Raw genomic sequence first — 25,388 nt, 5'->3', positions numbered from 1 at the left:
TCGGTAGGGAAGCAAACTGGTAATGCTGAACGGCCACGGGTAATGTTGATGTTCAGGGAAGATGGGGACATGCTGGTGGGCTTCCCTGATGTCTGAGAGCGCCAGAAGGTCTCCTAGATGAGGAAAGCAATTACCAACCTGAGAGATTCCAGGCAGAATGGAATGGAAGTTGCTGAGCATCGTGAGACGCATTGTGGTGCAAGTGTCCCCTCTGGCTTTGGTGAACAGGTTTCTATTGACTTGCATGACAATGGCTTTGACCCCTTGAGAAAGCAGCTACATCAGAGCTATGTGAAGGTCCGCCAGTCTTTGTAGTGATGGGACTAGATGGCCACAAAGGCCAACAGACGTTCTCCAAGTTTGACAAGTGTGGGTGCCTCCTCATTGCCAGGAAGACTTGCGATGGATTTAGGGCTTCAAGATGTGGCATTGGACATACTTTTATTAAGCACTCTGAAAGCCAATCAAAGCCCTTCCACTAAATAAAATGGTGACCTTACAGTCCTGTTCACACGTTGGGTTTGCTTTGCTTCAAAAATGATCCCCCGTGTCGCTTTCTTGGCACTTCGAAATGTCTGCAAAGCCTCCATAGAGGTCTTCTCCTTCCAGCACAGAGGGGGGGTCTGCTCCTTCCAGCACAGGGACAGAGGGAGGTCTACTCCTTCCAGCACAGGGACAGAGGGAGGTCTGCTCCTTCCAGCACAGGGACAGAGGGAGGTCTACTCCTTCCAGCACAGGGACAGAGGGAGGTCTACTCCTTCCAGCACAGGGACAGAGGGAGGTCTACTCCTTCCAGCACAGGGACAGAGGGAGGTCTACTTCTTCCAGCACAGGGGGGGGGGGGGGGGGGGTTTGCACCTTCCAGCACAGGGACAGAGGGAGGTCTGCTCCTTCCAGCACAGGGACAGAGGGAGGTCTACTCCTTCCAGCACAGGGACAGAGGGAGGTCTACTCCTTCCAGCACAGGGACAGAGGGAGGTCTACTCCTTCCAGCACAGGGACAGAGGGAGGTCTACTCCTTCCAGCACAGGGGGGGGGGTTTGCACCTTCCAGCACAGGGACAGAGGGAGGTCTGCTCCTTCCAGCACAGGGACAGAGGGAGGTCTGCTCCTTCCAGCACAGGGACAGAGAGAGGTCTACTCCTTCCAGCACAGGGACAGAGGGAGGTCTGCTCCTTCCAGCACAGGGACAGAGGGAGGTCTACTCCTTCCAGCACAGGGACAGAGAGAGGTCTACTCCTTCCAGCACAGGGACAGAGGGAGGTCTACTCCTTCCAGCACAGGGACAAAGGGAGGTCTGCTCCTTCCAGCACAGGGACAGAGGGGGGTTTGCTCCTTCCAGCACAGGGGGGGGGGTTGCTCCTTCCAGCACAGGGACAGAGGGAGGTCTGCTCCTTCCAGCACAGGGACAGAGGGAGGTCTACTCCTTCCAGCACAGGGACAGAGGGAGGTCTACTCCTTCCAGCACAGGGGGGGGGGGTTTGCACCTTCCAGCACAGGGACAGAGGGAGGTCTGCTCCTTCCAGCACAGGGACAGAGAGAGGTCTACTCCTTCCAGCACAGGGACAGAGGGAGGTCTGCTCCTTCCAGCACAGGGACAGAGGGAGGTCTACTCCTTCCAGCACAGGGACAGAGGGAGGTCTACTCCTTCCAGCACAGGGACAGAGGGAGGTCTACTCCTTCCAGCACAGGGACAGAGGGAGGTCTACTCCTTCCAGCACAGGGACAGAGGGAGGTCTACTCCTTCCAGCACAGGGACAGAGGGAGGTCTACTCCTTCCAGCACAGGGACAGAGGGAGGTCTACTCCTTCCAGCACAGGGGGGGGGGGGGTTTGCACCTTCCAGCACAGGGACAGAGGGAGGTCTGCTCCTTCCAGCACAGGGACAGAGGGGGGTTTGCTCCTTCCAGCACAGGGGGGGGGGGGGGGGTTTGCTCCTTCCAGCACAGGGACAGAGGGAGGTCTGCTCCTTCCAGCACAGGGACAGAGGGAGGTCTACTCCTTCCAGCACAGGGACAGAGGGAGGTCTACTCCTTCCAGCACAGGGACAGAGGGAGGTCTACTCCTTCCAGCACAGGGACAGAGGGAGGTCTACTCCTTCCAGCACAGGGGGGGGGGGGTTGCTCCTTCCATCACAGGGACAGAGGGAGGTCTGCTCCTTCCAGCACAGGGACAGAGGGAGGTCTACTCCTTCCAGCACGGGGACAGAGGGAGGTCTACTCCTTCCAGCACAGGGACAGAGGGAGGTCTACTCCTTCCAGCACAGGGGGGGGGGGGTTGCTCCTTCCATCACAGGGACAGAGGGAGGTCTGCTCCTTCCAGCACAGGGACAGAGGGAGGTCTGCTCCTTCCAGCACAGGGACAGAGGGAGGTCTGCTCCTTCCAGCACAGGGACAGAGGGAGGTCTGCTCCTTCCAGCACAGGGACAGAGAGAGGGCTACTCCTTCCAGCACAGGGACAGAGGGAGGTCTACTCCTTCCAGCCCAGGGACAGGGGGAGGTCTGCTCCTTCCAGCACAGGGACAGAGGGAGGTCTACTCCTTCCAGCACAGGGACAGAGGGAGGTCTGCTCCTTCCAGCACAGGGACAGAGGGAGGTCTACTCCTTCCAGAACAGTGGGGGGGGGGGGTCTGCTCCTTCCAGCACAGGGACAGAGGGAGGTCTACTCCTTCCAGCACAGGGACAGAGGGAGGTCTACTCCTTCCAGCACAGGGACAGAGGGAGGTCTACTCCTTCCAGCACAGGGACAGAGGGAGGTCTACTCCTTCCAGCACGGGGACAGAGGGAGGTCTACTCCTTCCAGCACAGGGACAGAGGGAGGTCTGCTCCTTCAAGCACGGGGACAGAGGGAGGTCTGCTCCTTCCAGCACAGGGACAGAGGGAGGTCTACTCCTTCCAGCACAGGGGGGGGGGGGTCTACTCCTTCCAGGACAGGGACAGAGGGAGGTCTACTCCTTCCAGCACAGGGACATAGGGAGGTCTACTCCTTCCAGCACAGGGACAGAGGGAGGTCTACTCCTTCCAGCACAGGGACAGAGGGAGGTCTACTCCTTCCAGCACAGGGACAGAGGGAGGTCCACTGCTTCCAGCACAGGGACAGAGGGAGGTCTACTCCTTCCAGCACAGGGAAGGGGGGGGGTCTACTCCTTCCAGCACAGGGACAGAGGGAGGTCTACTCCTTCCAGCACAGGGGGGGGGTCTACTCCTTCCAGCACAGGGACAGAGGGAGGTCTACTCCTTCCAGCACAGGGGGGGGGGGTCTACTCCTTCCAGCACAGGGACAGAGGGAGGTCTACTCCTTCCAGCACAGGGACAGAGAGAGGTCTACTCCTTCCAGCACAGGGACAGAGGGAGGTCTACTCCTTCCAGCACAGGGACAGAGGGAGGTCTACTCCTTCCAGCACAGGGACAGAGGGAGGTCTGCTCCTTCCAGCACAGGGACAGAGGGAGGTCTGCTCCTTCCAGCACAGGGACAGAGGGAGGTCTACTCCTTCCAGCACAGGGACAGAGGGAGGGCTACTCCTTCCAGCACAGGGACAGTGGGAGGTCTACTCCTTCCAGCACAGGGACAGAGGGAGGTCTACTCCTTCCAGCACAGGGAAGGGGGGGGTCTACTCCTTCCAGCACAGGGAAGGGGGGGGTCTACTCCTTCCAGCACAGGGACAGAGGGAGGTCTACTCCTTCCAGCACAGGGACAGAGGGAGATCCACTCCTTCCAGCACAGGGACAGAGGGAGGTCCACTCCTTCCAGCACAGGGACAGAGGGAGGTCTACTCCTTCCAGCACAGGGAAGGGGGGGGTCTACTCCTTCCAGCACAGGGACAGAGGGAGGTCTACTCCTTCCAGCACGGGGGGGGGGGGGGGTCTACTCCTTCCAGCACAGGGACAGAGGGAGATCTACTCCTTCCAGCACAGGGACAGAGGGAGGGCTACTCCTTCCAGCACGGGGGGGGGGGGGGGTCTGCTCCTTCTAACAAAGGAACAGAGTGGGTGGGCCTACTTCATCCAGCACAAGGGCAGGGGGTGACCCCGAGGGGGTGCGCTCCTCAATTTGCAGGGTGACACAGATAAGGATGGGGGAGGGGGGGGGGTGCTACTCCCAGTGCAGGGTGTCTCTTACCTGCGGGGTCAGTAGGCGCTGTGTGGGGGGTCAGTGGGCGCTGTGCGGGGGGTCAGTAGGTGCTGGGTGGGGGGTCAGTAGGCGCTGAGTGGGGTGACGCTCATCCCTTCGCCATGCGATCTGCAGGAAATGGACACAAAGTTCACGGAGAATAATCAGCTGATAACATAATTACACAAATCGCACTCATTAACTCCGCGCCTCCCACGGCCCTGATACTCCCCAACTACAACCCCCAGCATCCGCACTGAGCTGTCACAGCTTTACCCTCATCCCCCCTCATCCCCCCCATCCTCCGGGCAGTGTACTGGGGGTCCAGGCAGAATGGAGGAGCTCACCTGTACCCTAGAGGAGTCACCTGACAGGCGGACCCGTTCTCCGGAATTTACTGCCGAGCCGCGAGCAAGTTTAACGAGACAATAAATGAATTACGAGACAGCAGGAGGCGCCGGGAGAGGTGTGAGGTGTCCCCACCCTGATATGGGGGGGGGGGTGACACCCTGACACCCGCCACTGCGGCCTCTCTGCTATCAGAGGATGGAGGGGGATGAAGGACCAGGTCAGCCACGTCTCCTGCCAGCTATGTGCATGCCACCCCCTGCAAGACGATCGGAGAAACCTGACCCCCTCCGGAATACACTAGTGACCTGGCTGTCATTCTGATCCCCTGGCTTCACTAATCTCTGCCAATCCCTCATTACACTTACCTGGCTGACAGGCGCAGGGGGCGGAGTCTGCCAATTTCCCATTACACTTACCTGGCTGAGAGGTGAAGGAGGCGGAGTCTGCAATTTCCTATCACACTTACCTGGCTGAGAGGTGCAGGAGGCGGAGTCTGCCAATCCCCCATTACACTTACCTGGCTGAGAGGTGCAGGGGGCGGAGTCTGCCAATCCATTACACTTACCTGGCTGAGAGGTGCAGGAGGCGGAGTCTGCCAATCCATTACACTTACCTGGCTGAGAGGTGCAGGAGGTGGAGTCTGCTAATCCCCTCATTACACTTACCTGGCTGAGAGGTGCAGGAGGCGGAGTCTGCCAATTCCCCATTACACTTACCTGGCTGAGAGGTGCAGGAGGCGGAGTCTGCCAATTCCCCATTACACTTACCTGGCAGAGAGGTGCAGGAGGCGGAGTCTGCAATTTCCATATCACACTTACCTGGCTGAGAGGTGCAGGAGGCGGAGTCTGCTAATCCCCTCATTACACTTACCTGGCTGAGAGGTGCAGGAGGCGGAGTCTGCTAATCCCCTCATTACACTTACCTGGCTGAGAGGTGCAGGAGGCGGAGTCTGCCAATTCCCCATTACACTTACCTGGCAGAGAGGTGCAGGAGGCGGAGTCTGCAATTTCCATATCACACTTACCTGGCTGAGAGGTGCAGGAGGTGCAGTCCGGGAGTCCTGGCTCAGTGTTCTTCCCTCTGCAGCAATATGGAGACTCTGCACAGGGAGAAGACAGTGGAAGGTTACAGGGAGGAGGGGACAAGGAAGCCCCCTGTGGGGTGAGTACAGGCAGGAAGTGAGATCAGGACAATGGCTGGAAGTGATCTGATTATATATATTACACACACTATATTTCCCAAAGTATTGTCCTCGCCCCCCAAATCATGTGATTCAGGTGTCCCAATCCCCCCAAATCATGTGATTCAGGTGTCCCAATCCCCCCAAATCATGTGATTCAGGTGTTCCAATCCCCTCCATATCATGTGATTCAGGTATTCCAATCCCCTCCATATCATGTGATTCAGGTGTTCCAATCCCCTCCATATCATGTGATTCCGATGTCCCAATCCCCTCCATATCATGTGATTCAGGTGTCCCAATCCCCTCCATGTCATGTGATTCCGGTGTTCCAATCCCCTCCATGTTATGTGATTCAGGTGTTCCAATCCCCTCCCAATCATGTGATTCAGGTGTTCCAATCCCCTCCATATCATGTGATTCAGGTGATCCAATCCCCTCCATATCATGTGATTCCGGTGTCCCAATCCCCTCCATATCATGTGATTCCAGTGTCCCAATCCCCTCCATATCATGTGATTCAGGTATTCCAATCCCCTCCCAATCATGTGATTCAAGTGCTGCAATCCCTCCACATCATGTGATTCAGGTGTTCCAATCCCCTCCACATCATGTGATTCAGGTGTTCCAATCCCCTCCACATCATGTGATTCAGGTATTCCAATCCTCTCCACATCATGTGATTCAGGTATTCCAATCCTCTCCACATCATGTGATTCAGGTATTCCAATCCTCTCCATATCATGTGATTCAGGTGTTCCAATCCCCTCCATATCATGTGATTCAGGTATTCCAATCCCCTCCATATCATGTGATTCAGGTATTCCAATCCCCTCCATATCATGTGATTCAGGTGTTCCAATCCCCTCCATATCATGTGATTCCGATGTCCCAATCCCCTCCATATCATGTGATTCAGGTGTCCCAATCCCCTCCATGTCATGTGATTCCGGTGTTCCAATCCCCTCCATGTCATGTGATTCAGGTGTTCCAATCCCCTCCATATCATGTGATTCAGGTGATCCAATCCCCTCCATATCATGTGATTCCGGTGTCCCAATCCCCTCCATATCATGTGATTCAGGTATTCCAATCCCCTCCCAATCATGTGATTCAAGTGCTGCAATCCCCTCCACATCATGTGATTCAGGTGTTCCAATCCCCTCCACATCATGTGATTCAGGTGTTCCAATCCCCTCCACATCATGTGATTCAGGTATTCCAATCCTCTCCACATCATGTGATTCAGGTATTCCAATCCTCTCCACATCATGTGATTCAGGTATTCCAATCCTCTCCATATCATGTGATTCAGGTGTTCCAATCCCCTCCATATCATGTGATTCAGGTATTCCAATCCCCTCCATATCATGTGATTCAGGTGTTCCAATCCCCTCCATATCATGTGATTCAGGTGTTCCAATCCCCTCCATATCATGTGATTCAGGTGTTCCTATCCCCTCCATATCATGTGATTCAGGGGTTCCAATCCCCTCCATAATCATGTGATTCAGGGGTTCCAATCCCCTCCATAATCATGTGATTCAGGGGTTCCAATCCCCTCCATATCATGTGATTCAGGTGTTCCAATCCCCTCCATGGACACAGGTGTATACAATCAAGCCCCTAGGCATGCAGACGGCTTCTACAAACATTGGTGAAAGAATGGGTCGCTCTCAGGAGCTCAGTGACTCCAAGCGTGGTCCCGTGATAGGTGGCCACCTGGGCAATAAGTCCATCCGGGACATTTCCTGGCTACTAAATATTCCACGCTCAACTGTTAGTGGGATTATAACAAAGTGGAAGCCACTGGGAACAACAGCCACTCAGCCACCAATTGGTAGGCCACGTCACATGACAGGGCGGGGTCAGTGCATGCTGAAGCGCACAGTGCGCAGAAGTCGCCAACTGTCTGCAGAGTCAATAGCTAAAGACCTCCAAACTTGGTGTGGCCTTCAGATGAGCCCAACAACAGTGCGTAGAGAGCTTCATGGAATGGGTTTCCATGGCCGAGCAGCTGCATCCAAGCCTTCCATCACCAAGTGCAATGCAAAGTGTCGGATGCCGTGGTGTAAAGCACGCCGCCACTGGACTCTAGAGCAGGGGAGGCGTGTTCTCTGGAGTGACCAATCACACTTCTCTGTCTGGCAGTCCGATGGACGTGTCTGGGTTTGGTGGTGGCCAGGAGAACGGTACTTGCCTGACTGCATTGTGCCAAGTGTAAAGTTTGGTGAAGGGGGGATTATGGCTGGGGGTTGTTTTTCAGGGGTTGGGCTTGGCCCCCTAGTTCCAGTGAAGGGAACTCTTAAGGTGACATTTTGGACAATTTCATGCTCCCAACTTTGTGGGAGGAGTTTGGGGATGGCCCCTTCCTGTTCCAACATGACTGCGCACCAGTGCACAAAGCAAGGACCATAAAGACATGGAGGAGCCAGTTTGGGGTGGAGGAACTTGACTGTCCTGCACAGAGTCCTGACCTCAACCCCATAGAACACCTTTGGGATGAATTAGAGCGGAGACTGCGAGCCAGGCCTCCTCCCCCGACATCAGTGCCTGACCTGACAAATGTGCTTCTGGAAGAATGGTCCAACCTTCCCATAGACACCCTCCTAAACCTTGTGGGGGGCCTTCCCAGAAGAGGTGAAGCTGTTATAGCTGCAAAGGGCGGGGCCAACTCAATATTGAACCCCACGAACTAAGACTGGGGGCCATGAAAGGTCATGTGTGTGGGAAGGGGTGGGGCCAACTCAATATTGAACCCTACGGACTAAGACTGGGGGGCCATTAAAGGTCATGTGTGTGGGAAGGGCGGGGCCAACTCAATATTGAACCCTACGGACAAAGACCGGGGGCCATGAAAGGTCATGTGTGTGGGAAGGGCGGGGCCAACTCAATATTGAACCCTACGGACAAAGACCGGGGACCATGAAAGGTCATGTGTGTGGGAAGGGCGGGGCCAATTCAATAATGAACCCTACGGACTAAGACTGGGGGGCCATTAAAGGTCATGTGTGTGGAAAGGGCGGGGCCAACTCAATATTGAACCCTACGGACTAAGACTGGGGGGGCCATTAAAGGTCATGTACATGGAAAGGGCGGGGCCAACTCAATATTGAACCCTACGGACTAAGACTGGGGGCCATTAAAGTTCATGTGTGTGGAAAGGCCAGCCAACCAATAATTGGGGCAATGTAGTGTATGTCTATATACACACACACACACATATATATAGGAAAGGCAGACTTTGTAATCCGAGTCGCATCAAGTCCATGACACTCCTGGGGTATTGATCTGGTCAGGTAAGTAGCAGAGGGGGTTGTTCATCAGTTTCTGCTGCTTTGGTGTTCATGAAATCACCAACAGGGGCACTAGATGGGCAACAATGAGACGACCCCCAAAACAGGAATGGTTTTACAGGTGGAGTACACTGACATTTTTTCCCTACTCCTCTTTTCTGACTGTCTCTCACTGGTTTTGCATTTGGCTCGGGTCAGTGTCACTACTGGTAGCATGAGGCCATACCTGGACCCTACAGAGGTTGCACAGGCTCCAACTCCTCCAGGATGGCACATCAATACCTGCCATTGCCAGAAGGTTTGCTGTGTCTCCCAGCACAGTCTCAAGAGCACGGAGGAGATTCCAGGAGACGAGAACACGGAGGAGATTCCAGGAGACGAGAGCATGGAGGAGATTCCAGGAGACGAGAGCACGGAGGAGATTCCAGGAGACGAGAGCACGGAGGAGATTCCAGGAGACGAGAACACGGAGGAGATTCCAGGAGACGAGAACACGGAGGAGATTCCAGGAGACGAGAACACGGAGGAGATTCCAGGAGACGAGAACACGGAGGAGATTCCAGGAGACAGGCAGTTCCTCTAGGAGAGCTGGACAGGGCCGTAGAAGGTCCTTAACCCATCAGCAGGACCGGTATCTGCTCCTTTGTGGAAGGAGGACCAGGATGAGTCCTGCCAGAGCCCTACAAAATGACCTCCAGCAGGCCACTGGTGGGAATGTCTCTGACCAAACAATCAGAAAAAGACTTCATGAGGGTGGCCTGAGGGCCCGACATCCTCTAGTGGCCCTGTGCTCACTGCCCGGCACCATAGAGCTGGATTGGCATTGGCCATTGAACCCCAGAATTGGCAGGTCCACCACTGGCACCCTGTGCTTTTCACAGATGAGAGCAGGTTCACCCTGAGCACATGTGACAGACGTGAAGGGTCAGGAGAAGCCGTGGAGAACGTTCTGCTGCCTGTAACATGGTTCAGTATGACCGTTGTGGTGGTGGGTCAGTGATGGTCTGGGGAGGCCTATCCATGGAGGAACACACAGACTTCTACAGGATAGACAATGGCACCGTGACTGCCATTAGGTATGGGGATTAAATCCTTGGACCCATTGTCAGACCCTACGCTGGTGCAGTGGGTCCTGGGTTCCTCCTGGTGAAGCGGGTCCTGGGTTCCTCCTGGTGCAGCGGGTCCTGGGTTCCTCCTGGTGCAGCGGGTCCTGGGTTCCTCCTGGTGAAGCGGGTCCTGGGTTCCTCCTGGTGAAGCGGGTCCTGGGTTCCTCCTGGTGCAGCGGGTCCTGGGTTCCTCCTGGTGCAGCGGGTCCTGGGTTCCTCCTGGTGAAGCGGGTCCTGGGTTCCTCCTGGTGAAGCGGGTCCTGGGTTCCTCCTGGTGCAGCAGGTCCTGGGTTCCTCCTGGTGCAGAGGGTTCTGGGTTCCTCCTGGTGCAGCGGATCCCCGGTTCCTCCCAGTGCTGTGGGTCCCGGGTTCCCCTCGGTGCAGTGGGTCCCGGGTTCCTCCTGGTGCGGTGGGTCCCGGGTTCCTCCTGGTGCGGTGGGTCCCGGGTTCCTCCCGGTGCGGTGGGTCCCGGGTTCCTCCCGGTGCGGTGGGTCCCGGGTTCCTCCCGGTGCGGTGGGTCCCGGGTTCCTCCCGGTGCGGTGGGTCCCGGGTTCCTCCCGGTGCGGTGGGTCCTGGGTTCCTCCCGGTGCGGTGGGTCCTGGGTTCCTCCCGGTGCGGTGGGTCCTGGGTTCCTCCCGGTGCGGTGGGTCCTGGGTTCCTCCCGGTGCGGTGGGTCCTGGGTTCCTCCCGGTGCGGTGGGTCCTGGGTTCCTCCCGGTGCGGTGGGTCCTGATTTCCTCTTGGTGCGGTGTGTCCTGGGTTCCTCCTGGTGCAGTGGGTCCTGGATTCCTCCTGGTGCAGTGGGTCCTGGATTCCTCCTGGTGCAGTGGGTCCTGGATTCCTCCTGGTGCGGCGGGTCCCGGGCTCCTCCTGGTGCGGCGGGTCCCGGGTTCCTCCTGGTGCGGCGGGTCCCGGATTCCTCCTGGTGCGGTGGGTCCCGGGTTCCTCCTGGTGCGGTGGGTCCCGGGTTCCTCCTGGCGCGGTGGGTCCCGGGTTCCTCCTGGTTCGGTGGGTCCCGGGTTTCTCCTGGTGCGGTGGGTCCCGGGTTCCTCCTGGTGCGGTGGGTCCTGGGTTCCTCCTGGTGCGGTGGGTCCTGGGTTCCACCTGGTGCAGTGGGTCCTGGGTTCCTCCTGGTGCGGTGGGTCCCGGGTTCCTCCTGGTGCAGTGGGTCCCGGGTTCCTCCTGGTGCAGTGGGTTCTGGGTTCCTCCTGGTGCAGTGGGTTCTGGGTTCCCCCTGGTGCAGTGGGTCCCGGGTTCCTCCTGGTGCAGTGGGTCCTGGGTTCCTCCTGGTGCAGTGGGTCCTGGGTTCCTCCTGGTGCGGTGGGTCCTGCGTTCCTCCTGGCGCAGACAATGCCCGGCCTCATGTGGGGAGAGTATGCAGGCAGTTCCTGGAGGATGAAGGAATTGATACCACTGAATGGCCCCCACACTCACCTGACCTAAATCCAATAGAACCCCTCTGGGATGTCATGTTTCGGTCCATCCGACGCCTCCAGGTTGCACCTCAGACTGTCCAGGAGCTCAGTGATGCCCTGGTCCCGATCTGGGAGGAAATCCCCCAGGACACCATCCGTGGTCTCATTAGGCCCCTCCCCCGACGTTGTCAGGCATGCATACAAGAACATGGGGGCCACACAGACTACTGAGCACCATTCTGAGTTCCTGCAATGACATTTCATGGACTCTCCTGCTGCATCATTACTTCACTTTGATTTTCGGGGTGTCTGTGAATTCAGTCCTCTGTAGGTCCATCATTTCCATCCAACAATGGGGCGTCTACGTTCCTCACCCATCCCCCGTCCATGTCAGTATAGAGATCCAGCAAGAGATTCCTCCCCTTTGGGGTCTGATGGGTTCTCAGAGTCTTCCTCTCATTGGTTGAGCCGTGTACACAGCGCTCAGCATACATGACTCCGCCCCAACAGATCTGTCAGAAAACCTTTCCTTTCCGAATCCACATTTTCTATAGGACGCGATACTACAAACTCCTCCCACAAATGCCGGCCATTGATTGCACACAAGATTTTGGTAATCTCTGCACACAAAAAAGTATTTTTCCTAACAAATTCATCCCAGACCATGCTGCAAAAATGAACACACCCCAATGAATGTCTTAGGAGTAAAGCTACATTTTAGACAAAGCAAGCCCCTCCCATTTCATGAGGTCAGCGACGGCACCACATGGAGGAGAATTGTCACAAGGCCTGAGAAAGGAAATCATTTCTTGACACCAGAAAGGTGACGGCTACAAGAAGATCAGCAAAGCTTCACTTATCAGTCAGAATACTGGAGCAAAAGTGATACAAAAATGTAAGGAAGACGGAACTGCAACCATCTCACAGAGACGTCCAGGCCGTCCACGGAAGTGAACACCTCGACAGGAGCGTCTTCTGATGGGAAGGATTGAAGACAAACTCCATGCAAGGTCACTGCAGTTAGCTAGAGAAGTAGAAAGCCAAACTGGGGTGATTGTTTCCTGTGACACCATACGGCGTACACTGCAGAGGAATGGCATGCATGGGTGTCGTCCATGGAGGAAACTTCTCCTGAAGCCCATGGACAAAAAAGATCACCTAGAATCTGCCAGGGCCCACGCTGAAGAAGAAGACTACTGGAACCCTGTACTCTGGAGTGATGAGACCAAGATCAATGTTTTATGATTTGATGGCTTCATAACTGTATGGCGTCACAAAGGTGAGGAGTACAAAAATGCGTGGTGCCTACTGTGAGACATGGTGGTGGCAGTGTCCTTCTGTGGGCTGCATGAGTGCTGCTGGTGTCAGGGATCTGCATTTCATTGATGGTGTCATGAATTCACAGATGTAATGCTCTATATTGGAGGAGAAGATGCTCCCATCACTCCGTGCCCTCGATCGTCGTGCACTTCTCCAACATGACAACGATCCAGAACACACATCTAAGGCCACTGCTGGATTTCTGAAGAAGAATCGGGGGAAGGGATTCCGGGGCCAAGTCTGTCTCCTGATCTGAACCCAATCCAACCCCTATGGGGGGTTCTGAGGAGACAAGCTGAGCATCGCCCTCCATCCAGCATCCAGGATCTGGAAGAGGTCGTTCTTGAAGAATGGAAGAAGATCGATGTCACAATATGTCACCAACTTGTCCATTCCATGCCTAGAAGACTCGTCCTCACCAATCATGGAGGTCCTACAGACTCGATGGAGGAGTTCTTGCTGTGGGGGGGGGGGGGGGGGATTCATTTTTGCTGCAACTCATTTGAGTCAAACTGAAGATTTTATCATCGAACTTCTATTATGAACCTTCCTGTCATGTAATGAGCCAAACAAATGTTCCATCAACTCCGATCTGTCCCCATGGTGGAGGTCGTTCCTGGGGTCACTCAGATATTGAGTCAAAAGGGTGTCCTCATTCATGCTGAGCACTGTAGGTCCTCGAGGGCGGGGGGCGGGGGGGGACATGTCCCCTGCCTTGGTGGGGGGTGGACTCATTCATGCTGAGCACTGTAGGTCCTCGGGGGCAGGGGGAGGGGGGGGGGCATGTCACCTGCCTTGGTGGGGGGTGGACTCATTCATGCTGAGCACTGTAGGTCCTCGAGGGCGGGGGGCGGGGGGGGACATGTCACCTGCCTTGGTGGGGGGTGGACTCAGTTGTGCTGAGCACTGTAGGTCCTCGGGGGCGGGGGGAGGGGGGGGGGCATGTCACCTGCCTTGGTGGGGGGTGGACTCAGTTGTGCTAAGCACTGTAGGTCCTCGGGGGTGGGGGACATGTCCCCTGCCTTGGTGGGGGGTGGACTCATTCATGCTGAGCACTGTAGGTCCTCGGGGGCGGGGGGGACATGTAACCTGCCTTGGTGGGGGGTGGACTCATGCTGAGCACTGTAGGTCCTCGGGGGTGGGGGGACATGTCACCTGCCCTGGTGGAGGGAGGACTCAGCACTGTAGGTCCTCGGGGGTGGGGGGACATGTCACCTGCCCTGGTGGGGGGAGGACTCAGCACTGTAGGTCCTCGGGGCGGGGGGGACATGTCACCTGCCCTGGTGGGGGGAGGACTCAGCACTGTAGGTCCTCGGGGGCGGGGGGGACATGTCACCTGCCCTGGTGGGGGGTGGACTCAGCACTGTAGGTCCTCGGGGGCGGGGGGGACATGTCACCTGCCCTGGTGGGGGGAGGACTCAGCACTGTAGGTCCTCGGGGGCGGGGGGGACATGTCACCTGCCCTGGTGGGGGGAGGACTCAGCACTGTAGGTCCTCGGGGGCGGGGGGGACATGTCACCTGCCCTGGTGGGGGGAGGACTCAGCACTGTAGGTCCTCGGGGGCGGGGGGGACATGTCACCTGCCCTGGTGGGGGGAGGACTCAGCACTGTAGGTCCTCGGGGGTGGGGGGACATGTCACCTGCCCTGGTGGGGGGTGGACTCAGCACTGTAGGTCCTCGGGGGCGGGGGGGACATGTCACCTGCCCTGGTGGGGGGAGGACTCAGCACTGTAGGTCCTCGGGGGCGGGGGGGACATGTCACCTGCCCTGGTGGGGGGTGGATTCAGCACTGTAGGTCCTCGGGGGCGGGGGGGACATGTCACCTGCCCTGGTGGGGGGAGGACTCAGCACTGTAGGTCCTCGGGGGCGGGGGGGACATGTCACCTGCCCTGGTGGGGGGAGGACTCAGCACTGTAGGTCCTCGGGGGCGGGGGGGACATGTCACCTGCCCTGGTGGGGGGAGGACTCAGCACTGTAGGTCCTCGGGGGCGGGGGGGGGACATGTCACCTGCCCTGGTGGGGGGAGGACTCAGCACTGTAGGTCCTCGGGGGCGGGGGGGACATGTCACCTGCCCTGGTGGGGGGAGGACTCAGCACTGTAGGTCCTCGGGGGCGGGGGGGACATGTCACCTGCCCTGGTGGGGGGAGGACTCAGCACTGTAGGTCCTCGGGGGCGGGGGGGACATGTCACCTGCCCTGGTGGGGGGAGGACTCAGCACTGTAGGTCCTCGGGGGCGGGGGGGACATGTCACCTGCCCTGGTGGGGGGTGGACTCAGCACTGTAGGTTCTCGGGGGCGGGGGGGACATGTCACCTGCCCTGGTGGGGGGAGGACTCAGCACTGTAGGTCCTCGGGGGCGGGGGGGACATGTCACCTGCCCTGGTGGGGGGAGGACTCAGCACTGTAGGTCCTCGGGGGCGGGGGGGACATGTCACCTGCCCTGGTGGGGGGTGGACTCAGCACTGTAGGTCCTCGGGGGCGGGGGGGACATGTCACCTGCCCTGGTGGGGGGTGGACTCAGCACTGTAGGTCCTCAGGGATATGCAGGACATCTCTGGGCGTGGGGGGGGGTGTTGGAGAATGAAGTGCATCTTGTATTATTTTGGGGTTTTATTTTTACCCCCCCAAATGATGTCAGTTTGTTGCTCCCCGAGTTGTACAGTTTATGGGTCACATTAAAAATGGAAAAAGTTCTGAAATTATTTATTTTTGTTTCATTATTTTTGCATCACAGAAACCGGACCGGGGGGGGGGGGGGTGAAGACTTTTTATATCCACTGTGCAGGGGTAGGGACAAGCTAGGTGAATGAATACATGGACATAGGGGAGTAGGGACAAGCTAGGTGAATGAATACATGGACATAGGGGCATAGGACAAGCTAGGTGAATGAATACATGGACATAGGGGAATAGGACAAGTCAGGTGAATGAATACATGGACATAGGGGAATAGGGACAAGCTAGGTGAATGAATACATGGACATAGGGGCATAGGACAAGCTAGGTGAATGAATACATGGACATAGGGGAGTAGGACAAGCTAGGTGAATGAATACATGGACATAGGGGAGTAGGGACAAGTCAGGTGAATGAATACATGGACATAGGGGAATAGGACAAGCTAGGTGAATGAATACATGGACATAGGGGAGCAGGGACAAGCTAGGTGAATGAATACATGGACATAGGGGAATAGGACAAGTCAGGTGAATGAATACATGGACATAGGGGAGTAGGACAAGTCAGGTGAATGAATACATGGACATAGGGGCATAGGACAAGTCAGGTGAATGAATACATGGACATAGGGGAATAGGACAAGTCAGGTGAATGAATACATGGACATAGGGGAATAGGACAAGCTAGGTGAATGAATACATGGACATAGGGGAGTAGGACAAGTCAGGTGAATGAATACATGGACATAGGGGAGTAGGACAAGTCAGGTGAATGAATACATGGACATAGGGGAGGACAAGTCAGGTGAATGAATACATGGACATAGGGGAATAGGACAAGCTAGGTGAATGAATACATGGACATAGGGGAATAGGACAAGTCAGGTGAATGAATACATGGACATAGGGGAATAGGACAAGTCAGGTGAATGAATACATGGACATAGGGGAATAGGACAAGCTAGGTGAATGAATACATGGACATAGGGGAGTAGGGACAAGCTAGGTGAATGAATACATGGACATAGGGGCATAGGACAAGCTAGGTGAATGAATACATGGACATAGGGGAATAGGACAAGTCAGGTGAATGAATACATGGACATAGGGGAGTAGGGACAAGCTAGGTGAATGAATACATGGACATAGGGGCATAGGACAAGCTAGGTGAATGAATACATGGACATAGGGGAGTAGGACAAGCTAGGTGAATGAATACATGGACATAGGGGAGTAGGGACAAGTCAGGTGAATGAATACATGGACATAGGGGAATAGGACAAGCTAGGTGAATGAATACATGGACATAGGGGAGCAGGGACAAGCTAGGTGAATGAATACATGGACATAGGGGAATAGGACAAGTCAGGTGAATGAATACATGGACATAGGGGAGTAGGACAAGTCAGGTGAATGAATACATGGACATAGGGGCATAGGACAAGTCAGGTGAATGAATACATGGACATAGGGGAATAGGACAAGTCAGGTGAATGAATACATGGACATAGGGGAATAGGACAAGCTAGGTGAATGAATACATGGACATAGGGGAGTAGGACAAGTCAGGTGAATGAATACATGGACATAGGGGAGTAGGACAAGTCAGGTGAATGAATACATGGACATAGGGGAGGACAAGTCAGGTGAATGAATACATGGACATAGGGGAATAGGACAAGCTAGGTGAATGAATACATGGACATAGGGGAATAGGGACAAGCTAGGTGAATGAATACATGGACATAGGGGAATAGGACAAGTCAGGTGAATGAATACATGGACATAGGGGAGTAGGGACAAGCTAGGTGAATGAATACATGGACATAGGGGAATAGGACAAGTCAGGTGAATGAATACATGGACATAGGGGAGTAGGGACAAGCTAGGTGAATGAATACATGGACATAGGGGAGTAGGGACAAGCTAGGTGAATGAATACATGGACATAGGGGAATAGGACAAGTCAGGTGAATGAATACATGGACATAGGGGAGTAGGACAAGTCAGGTGAATGAATACATGGACATAGGGGAGTAGGACAAGTCAGGTGAATGAATACATGGACATAGGGGAGTAGGACAAGTCAGGTGAATGAATACATGGACATAGGGGAGTAGGACAAGTCAGGTGAATGAATACATGGACATAGGGGAGTAGGACAAGCCAGGTGAATGAATACATGGGCATAGGGGAGCAGGGACAAGTCAGGTGAATGAATACATGGACATAGGGGAGTAGGGACAAGCTAGGTGAATGAATACATGGACATAGGGGAGCAGGGACAAGCTAGGTGAATGAATACATGGACATAGGGGAATAAGGACAAGCTAGGTGAATGAATACATGGACATAGGGGAATAAGACAAGCTAGGTGAATGAATACATGGACATAGGGGAATAAGGACAAGTCAGGTGAATGAATACATGGACATAGGGGAATAAGGACAAGCTAGGTGAATGAATACATGGACATAGGGGAATAGGACAAGCTAGGTGAATGAATACATGGACTTAGGGGAGTAGGACAAGCTAGGTGAATGAATACATGGACATAGGGGAGTAGGACAAGCTAGGTGAATGAATACATGGACTTAGGGGAGTAGGACAAGCTAGGTGAATGAATACATGGACATAGGGGCATAGGACAAGCTAGGTGAATGAATACATGGACATAGGGGAGCAGGGACAAGCTAGGTGAATGAATACATGGACATAGGGGAGTAAGACAAGCTAGGTGAATGAATAAATGGACACAGGGGAGTAGGACAAGCTAGGTGAATGAATACATGGACATAGGGGAATAAAGACAAGCTAGGTGAATGAATACATGGACATAGGGGAGTAGGACAAGCTAGGTGAATGAATACATGGACATAGGGGAATAGGACAAGTCAGGTGAATGAATACATGGACATAGGGGAATAGGGACAAGTCAGGTGAATGAATACATGGACATAGGGGAATAGGACAAGCTAGGTGAATGAATACATGGACATAGGGGAGTAGGGACAAGTCAGGTGAATGAATACATGGACATAGGGGAATAGGACAAGCTAGGTGAATGAATACATGGACATAGGGGAGTAGGACAAGCTAGGTGAATGAATACATGGACATAGGGGAATAGGACAAGTCAGGTGAATGAATACATGGACATAGGGGAATAGGACAAGTCAGGTGAATGAATACATGGACATAGGGGAGTAGGGACAAGCTAGGTGAATGAATACATGGACATAGGGGAATAGGACAAGCTAGGTGAATGAATACATGGACATAGGGGAATAGGGACAAGCTAGGTGAATGAATACATGGACATAGGGGAATAGGACAAGTCAGGTGAATGAATACATGGACATAGGGGAGTAGGGACAAGCTAGGTGAATGAATACATGGACATAGGGGAATAGGACAAGTCAGGTGAATGAATACATGGACATAGGGGAGTAGGGACAAGCTAGGTGAATGAATACATGGACATAGGGGAGTAGGGACAAGCTAGGTGAATGAATACATGGACATAGGGGAATAGGACAAGTCAGGTGAATGAATACATGGACATAGGGGAGTAGGACAAGTCAGGTGAATGAATACATGGACATAGGGGAGTAGGACAAGTCAGGTGAATGAATACATGGACATAGGGGAGTAGGACAAGTCAGGTGAATGAATACATGGACATAGGGGAGTAGGACAAGCCAGGTGAATGAATACATGGACATAGGGGAGTAGGGACAAGCTAGGTGAATGAATACATGGACATAGGGGAGTAGGACAAGCTAGGTGAATGAATACATGGACATAGGGGAATAGGGAAAAGCTAGGTGAATGAATACATGGACATAGGGGAATAGGACAAGTCAGGTGAATGAATACATGGACATAGGGGAGTAGGACAAGCTAGGTGAATGAATACATGGACATAGGGGAGTAGGACAAGCTAGGTGAATGAATACATGGACATAGGGGCATAGGACAAGCTAGGTGAATGAATACATGGACATAGGGGAGTAGGACAAGCTAGGTGAATGAATACATGGACATAGGGGAGTAGGACAAGCTAGGTGAATGAATACATGGACATAGGGGAGTAGGACAAGCTAGGTGAATGAATACATGGACATAGGGGAATAGGACAAGCTAGGTGAATGAATACATGGACATAGGGGAATAGGACAAGCTAGGTGAATGAATACATGGACATAGGGGAATAGGGACAAGCTAGGTGAATGAATACATGGACATAGGGGAATAGGACAAGCTAGGTGAATGAATACATGGACATAGGAGAGATGGATCAGACATGACACTACAACCTGCGAGCCATCATCAGAAGGTGTGGCACAGGGACAGGACTACACTGACACTGAGATATAACATAAGAGGACAAGGACTGCTGGCATCTACCAACTGATGACCGGCTGTCCCCTCCCCTACTTTATATTCAGACAGGTAAGTACATGGAAGGGGAGCGGGAGGAAGGTAGGCTAGTCAGAAGGTGGGTAGTCAGGTAGGTGAATGGACAGAAGGGTGGGTAGTCAGGTAGGTGAATGGACAGAAGGGTGGGTAGTCAGGTGGGTGAATGGAGAGAAGGGTGGGTAGTCAGGTAGGTGAATGGAGAGAAGGGTGGGTAGTCAGGTAGGTGAATGGACAGAAGGGTGGGTGGTCAGGTAGGTGAATGGACAGAAGGGTGGGTGGTCAGGTAGGTGAATGGACAGAAGGGTGGGTGGTCAGGTAGGTGAATGGACAGAAGGGTGGGTGGTCAGGTAGGTGAATGGACAGAAGGGTGGGTAGTCAGGTGGGTTCCCCTTCACCACACACCTGCGGCTCTGACCAGCTGGACAATGGCCTCCCTATAGGTGACGTCATTTACAGACCTCCTGGAGGCTGACTGAAAACTCCCAGAGATGACATCATCCCAACTGGCCTTGTTGCTAGGATGTTGCTAAGACTCTCCCAGCTGTTACTGATCCCCTCCACCAACACGGGAGGGCGCTCTTCCTTTGATTCCCCCCCCTCCCCCCGATGCAGTAGCTGTGAGCTCCCTCTTGTGTTGGTGGAGGGGATCAGTAACAGATGGGAGAGTCTTAGCAACATCCTAGCAACAAGGCCAGTTGGGATGATGTCATCTCTGGGAGTTTTCAGTCAGCCTCCAGGAGGTCTGTAAATGACGTCACCTATAGGGAGGGAGGTAGAGGATTGGGAGGTGGGTGGGAGGGGGATGTTGAGGTAGGTGGGTGGGGAGGAGGGGGATAGGGAGGTAGGTGGGGGATGGATAGTTGGGTAAGTGGGTAGGGAATGGGTAGTTGGGTGGGTAGGTAGGTGGGTGGGGAATGGGTAGTTGGGTAGGTGGGTGGGGGATGGGTAGTTGGGTGGGTAGGTAGGTGGGGAATGGGTAGTTGGGTGGGTGGGTAGGTAGGTGATGGGTAGTTGGGTGGGTAGGAGAGTAGATAGGGAGGTAGGTGGGTGGGGGATAGGTAGTTGGGTGGGAAGGAGGTGGATGGGGAGGTAGGTGGGTGGGGGATGGGTAGTTGGGTGGGTAGGTAGGTGATGGGTAGTTGGGTGGGTAGGTAGGTGATGGGTAGTTAGGTGGGTAGGAGGGGATTGGGGAGGTAGGTGGGTGGGGGATAGGTAGTTGGGTGGGAAGGAGGGGGATGGGAGGTAGGTGGGTGGGGGATGGGTAGTTGGGTGGGTAGGTAGATGATGGGTAGTTGGGTGATGGAGAGGTAGGTGGCTGGGGGATGGGTAGTTGGGTAGGTAGGTGGGTGAGGGATGGGTAGTTGGGTGGGTAGGTAGGAGGGGGAATGGGGAGGTGGGTGGGAGGGGGGTGGGGAGGTAGGTGGATGGGTAGTTGGGTAGGTAGGTAGGTGGGTGAGGGATAGGTAGTTGGGTGGGGGATGGGTAGTTGGGTGGGTAGGTAGGTGATGGGTAGTTGGGTGGGTAGGAGGGGGATGGGGAGGTAGGTGGGTGGGGGATGGGTAGGTAGGTGGGTGGGTAGGAGGGGGATGGGTAGTTGGGTGGGTAGGAGGGGGATGGGGAAGTAGGTGGCTGGGTAGGTAGGTGTGGGATGGGTAGGTAGGTGGCTGGGGGATGGGTAGTTGGGTGGGTAGGTAGGTGGCTGGGGGATGGGTAGTTGGGTAGGTAGGTGATGGGTAGTTGGGTGGGTAGGTAGGTGGCTGGGGGATGGGTAGTTGGGTAGGTAGGTGATGGGTAGTTGGGTGGGTAGGTAGGTGGGTGGGGGATGGGTAGTTGGGTGGGTGGGGGATGGGTAGTTGGGTGGGTAGGTAGGTGGGTGATGGGTAGTTGGGTGGGTAGGTAGGTGGGTGGGGGATGGGTATTTGGGTAGGTATGTGATGGGTAGTTGGGTGGGTGGGTAGGTAGGTGGGTGGGGGATGGGTGGGTGGGTAGGTAGGTGGGGGATGGGTAGTTGGGTAGGTAGGTGGGGGATGGGTAGTTGGGTAGATAGGTGATGGGTAGTTGGGTGGGTAGGTAGGTGGGTGGGGGATGGGTAGTTGGGTAGATAGGTGATGGGTAGTTGGGTGGGTAGGTAGGTGGGTGGGGGATGGGTAGGTGGGTGGGTAGGTAGGTGGCTGGGGGATGGGTAGTTGGGTAGGTAGGTGATGGGTAGTTGGGTGGGTAGGTAGGTGGGTGGGGGATGGGTAGTTGGGTGGGTAGGTAGGTGGCTGGGGGATGGGTAGTTGGGTAGGTAGGTGATGGGTAGTTGGGTGGGGGATGGGTAGCTGGGTGGGTAGGTAGGTGGGTGGGGGATGGGTAGTTGGGTAGGTAGGTGATGGGTAGTTGGGTGGGTAGTTGGGTAGGTGGGTGATGGGTAGTTGGGTGGGTAGGTAGGTGGGTGGGGGATGGGTAGTTGGGTAGGTAGGTGATGGGTAGTTGGGTGGGTAGTTGGGTAGGTGGGTGATGGGTAGTTGGGTGGGTGGGGGATGGGTAGTTGGGTGGGTAGGTAGGTGGGTGATGGGTAGTTGGGTGGGTAGGTAAGTGGGTGGGGGATGGGTATTTGGGTAGGTATGTGATGGGTAGTTGGGTGGGTGGGGGATGGGTGGGTGGGTAGGTAGGTGGGGGATGGGTAGTTGGGTAGGTAGGTGGGGGATGGGTAGTTGGGTAGATAGGTGATGGGTAGTTGGGTGGGTAGGTAGGTGGGTGGGGGATGGGTAGTTGGGTAGATAGGTGATGGGTAGTTGGGTGGGTAGGTAGGTGGGTGGGGGATGGGTAGGTGGGTGGGTAGGTAGGTGGCTGGGGGATGGGTAGTTGGGTAGGTAGGTGATGGGTAGTTGGGTGGGTGGGGGATGGGTAGTTGGGTGGGTAGGAGGGGGATGGGGAGGTAGGTGGTGGGTGATGGGTAGTTGGGTGGGTAGGTAGGTGGGTGGGGGATGGGTAGGTAATTGGTTGGGTAGGAGGGGGATGGGGAGGTAGGTGGTGGGTTATGGGTAGTTGGGTGGGTAGGTAAGTGGGTGGGGATGGGTAGTTGGGAAGGTAGGTGATGGGTAGTTGGGTGGGTGGGGGATGGGTAGTTGGGTGGGTAGGTAGGTGGGTGATGGGTAGTTGGGTGGGTAGGTAGGTGGCTGGGGGATGGGTAGTTGGGTGGGTAGGTAAGTGGGTGGAGGATGGGTAGTTGGGTAGGTAGGTGATGGGTAGTTGGGTGGGTGGGGGATGGGTAGTTGGGTGGGTAGGTAGGTGGGTGATGGGTAGTTGGGTGGGTAGGTAAGTGGGTGGGGGTGGGTATTTGGGTAGGTAGGTGATGGGTAGTTGGGTGGGTGGTTAGGTAGGTGGGGGATGGGTGGGTGGGTAGGTAGGTGATGGGTAGTTGGGTGGGTGGGTAGGTAGGTGGGTGGGGGATGGGTAGTTGGGTAGGTAGGTGGGTGATGGGTAGTTGGGTGGGTAGGTAGGTGGGGGATGGGTAGTTGGGTAGATAGGTGATGGGTAGTTGGGTGGGTAGGTAGGTGGGTGGGGGATGGGTAGGTGGGTGGGTAGGTAGGTGGCTGGGGGATTGGTAGTTGGGTAGGTAGGTGATGGGGAGGTAGGTGGTGGGTGATGGGTAGTTGGGTGGGTAGGTAGGTGGATGGGGGATGGGTAGGTAGTTGGTTGGGTAGGAGGGGGATGGGGAGGTAGGTGGTGGGTGATGGGTAGTTGGGTGGGTAGGTAGGTGGGGGATGGGTAGGTAGTTGGTTGGGTAGGAGGGGGGTGGGGAGGTAGGTGGGTGGGGGATGGGTAGTTGGGTAGGTAGGTGATGGGTAGTTGGGTGGGTAGGTAGGTGGCTGGGGGATGGGTAGTTGGGTAGATAGGTAAGTGGGTGGGGGATGGGTAGGTGATGGGTAGTTGGGTGGGTAGGTAGGTATGTGGGGGATGGGTAGTTGGGTGGGTAGGTGGCTGGGGGATGGGTAGTTGGGTGGGTAGGTGGCTGGGGGATGGGTAGTTGGGTAGGTAGGTAAGTGGGTGGGGGATGGGTGGGGGATGGGTAGTTGGGTGGGTAGGTAGGTATGTGGGGGATGGGTAGTTGGGTGGGTAGGTGGCTGGGGGATGGGTAGTTGGGTGGGTAGGTAAGCGGGTGGAGGATGGGTAGTTGGGTAGGTAGGTAAGTGGGTGGGGGATGGGTAGGTGATGGGTAGTTGGGTGGGTAGGTAGGTGGGGGATGGGTAGTTGGGTGGGTAGGTGGCTGGGGGATGGGTAGTTGGGTGGGTAGGTGGCTGGGGGATGGGTAGTTGGGTGGGTAGGTAGGTGGGTGGGGGATGGGTAGTTTGGTAGGTAGGTGATGGGTAGTTGGGTGGGTAAGTAAGTGGGTGGGGGATGGGTAGGTGATGGGTAGTTGGGTGGGTAGGTAGGTAGGTGGGGGATGGGTAGTTGGGTGGGTAGGTGGCTGGGTGGGTAGGTAGGTGGGTGGGGGATGGGTAGTTTGGTAGGTAGGTGATGGGTAGTTGGGTAGGTAGGTAAGTGGGTGGGGGATGGGTAGGTGATGGGTAGTTGGGTGGGTAGGTAGGTATGTGGGAAATGGGTAGTTGGGTGGGTAGGTGGCTGGGGGATGGGTAGTTGGGTGGGTAGGTAAAGTGGGTGGGGGATGGGTAGGTGATGGGTAGTTGGGTGGGTAGGTAGGTGGGGGATGGGTAGTTGGGTGGGTAGGTGGCTGGGGGATGGGTAGTTGGGTGGGTAGGTAGGTGGGTGGGGGGTGGGTAGTTTGGTAGGTAGGTGATGGGTAGTTGGGTGGGTAGGTAAGTGGGTGGGGGATGGGTAGGTGATGGGTAGTTGGGTGGGTAGGTAGGTAGGTGGGGGATGGGTAGGTGGGTAGGTAGGTGATGGGTAGTTGGGTGGGTAGGAGGGGGATGGGGAGGAAGGTGGTGGGTGATGGGTAGTTGGGTGGGTAAGTAGGTGGGTGGGGGATGGGTAGGTAGTTGGTTGGGTAGGAGGGGGGTGGGGAGGTAGGTGGGTGGGGGATGGGTAGTTGGGTAGGTAGGTGATGGGTAGTTGGGTGGGTGATGGGTAGTTGGGTGGGTAGGTAGGTGGCAGGGGGATGGGTAGTTGGGTAGGTAGGTAAGTGGGTGGGGGATGGGTAGTTGGGTGGGTAGGTAAGTGGGTGGGGGATGGGTAGGTGATGGGTAGTTGGGTGGGTAGGTAGGTGAGGGATGGGTAGTTGGGTGGGTAGGTGGCTGGGGGATGGGTAGTTGGGTGGGTAGGTAGATGGGTGGGGGATGGGTAGGTAGGTCTCACCTCCGTCGAAGCTCCTCCCTCAGACTTAGTCGGCCGATCCGGTCGGTGGATGTGGGACGGTGGGCGGGGTGTGGCGGTAGCGGAAAGGACAGTGGGCGGGGCTCACACGGACACACAGCGGTGATTGGTGGACACGGATGTCCTCGTTGTCCCTCTCTCCGCACGTGCTTCCCAGGTCACATGACCGCACATCGTCTCCGGATTGGTCGCAGGGA

General features: G+C 55.5%; 1 protein-coding gene across 1 annotated transcript in view; it reads right to left on the bottom strand.

Moving 5' to 3' along the window:
* The window catches only part of LOC149436276 (solute carrier family 52, riboflavin transporter, member 2-like), a 67,077-nt gene extending 41,691 nt beyond the window's left edge, over positions 1-25,386 (bottom strand). Inside the window, exons 1-3 of the mRNA XM_089661779.1 lie at positions 25,174-25,386; positions 5,484-5,558; positions 4,118-4,237 (exon numbers count right to left, since the gene is read on the bottom strand). The gene's annotated coding sequence lies outside the window, so the exon portion shown is untranslated. The remainder of the gene's footprint in view (positions 1-4,117; positions 4,238-5,483; positions 5,559-25,173) is intronic.
* Between the last annotated feature and the right edge of the window lie 2 nt (positions 25,387-25,388).

This window comes from Staurois parvus, unplaced genomic scaffold (assembly GCF_062004578.1).
Source record: "Staurois parvus isolate SC_StPar_1 unplaced genomic scaffold, SC_StPar_1.0 ptg001383l, whole genome shotgun sequence".
NCBI classification, from domain to species: Eukaryota; Metazoa; Chordata; class Amphibia; order Anura; family Ranidae; genus Staurois; species Staurois parvus.
This window is presented reverse-complemented; position numbering and strand designations above follow the sequence as displayed.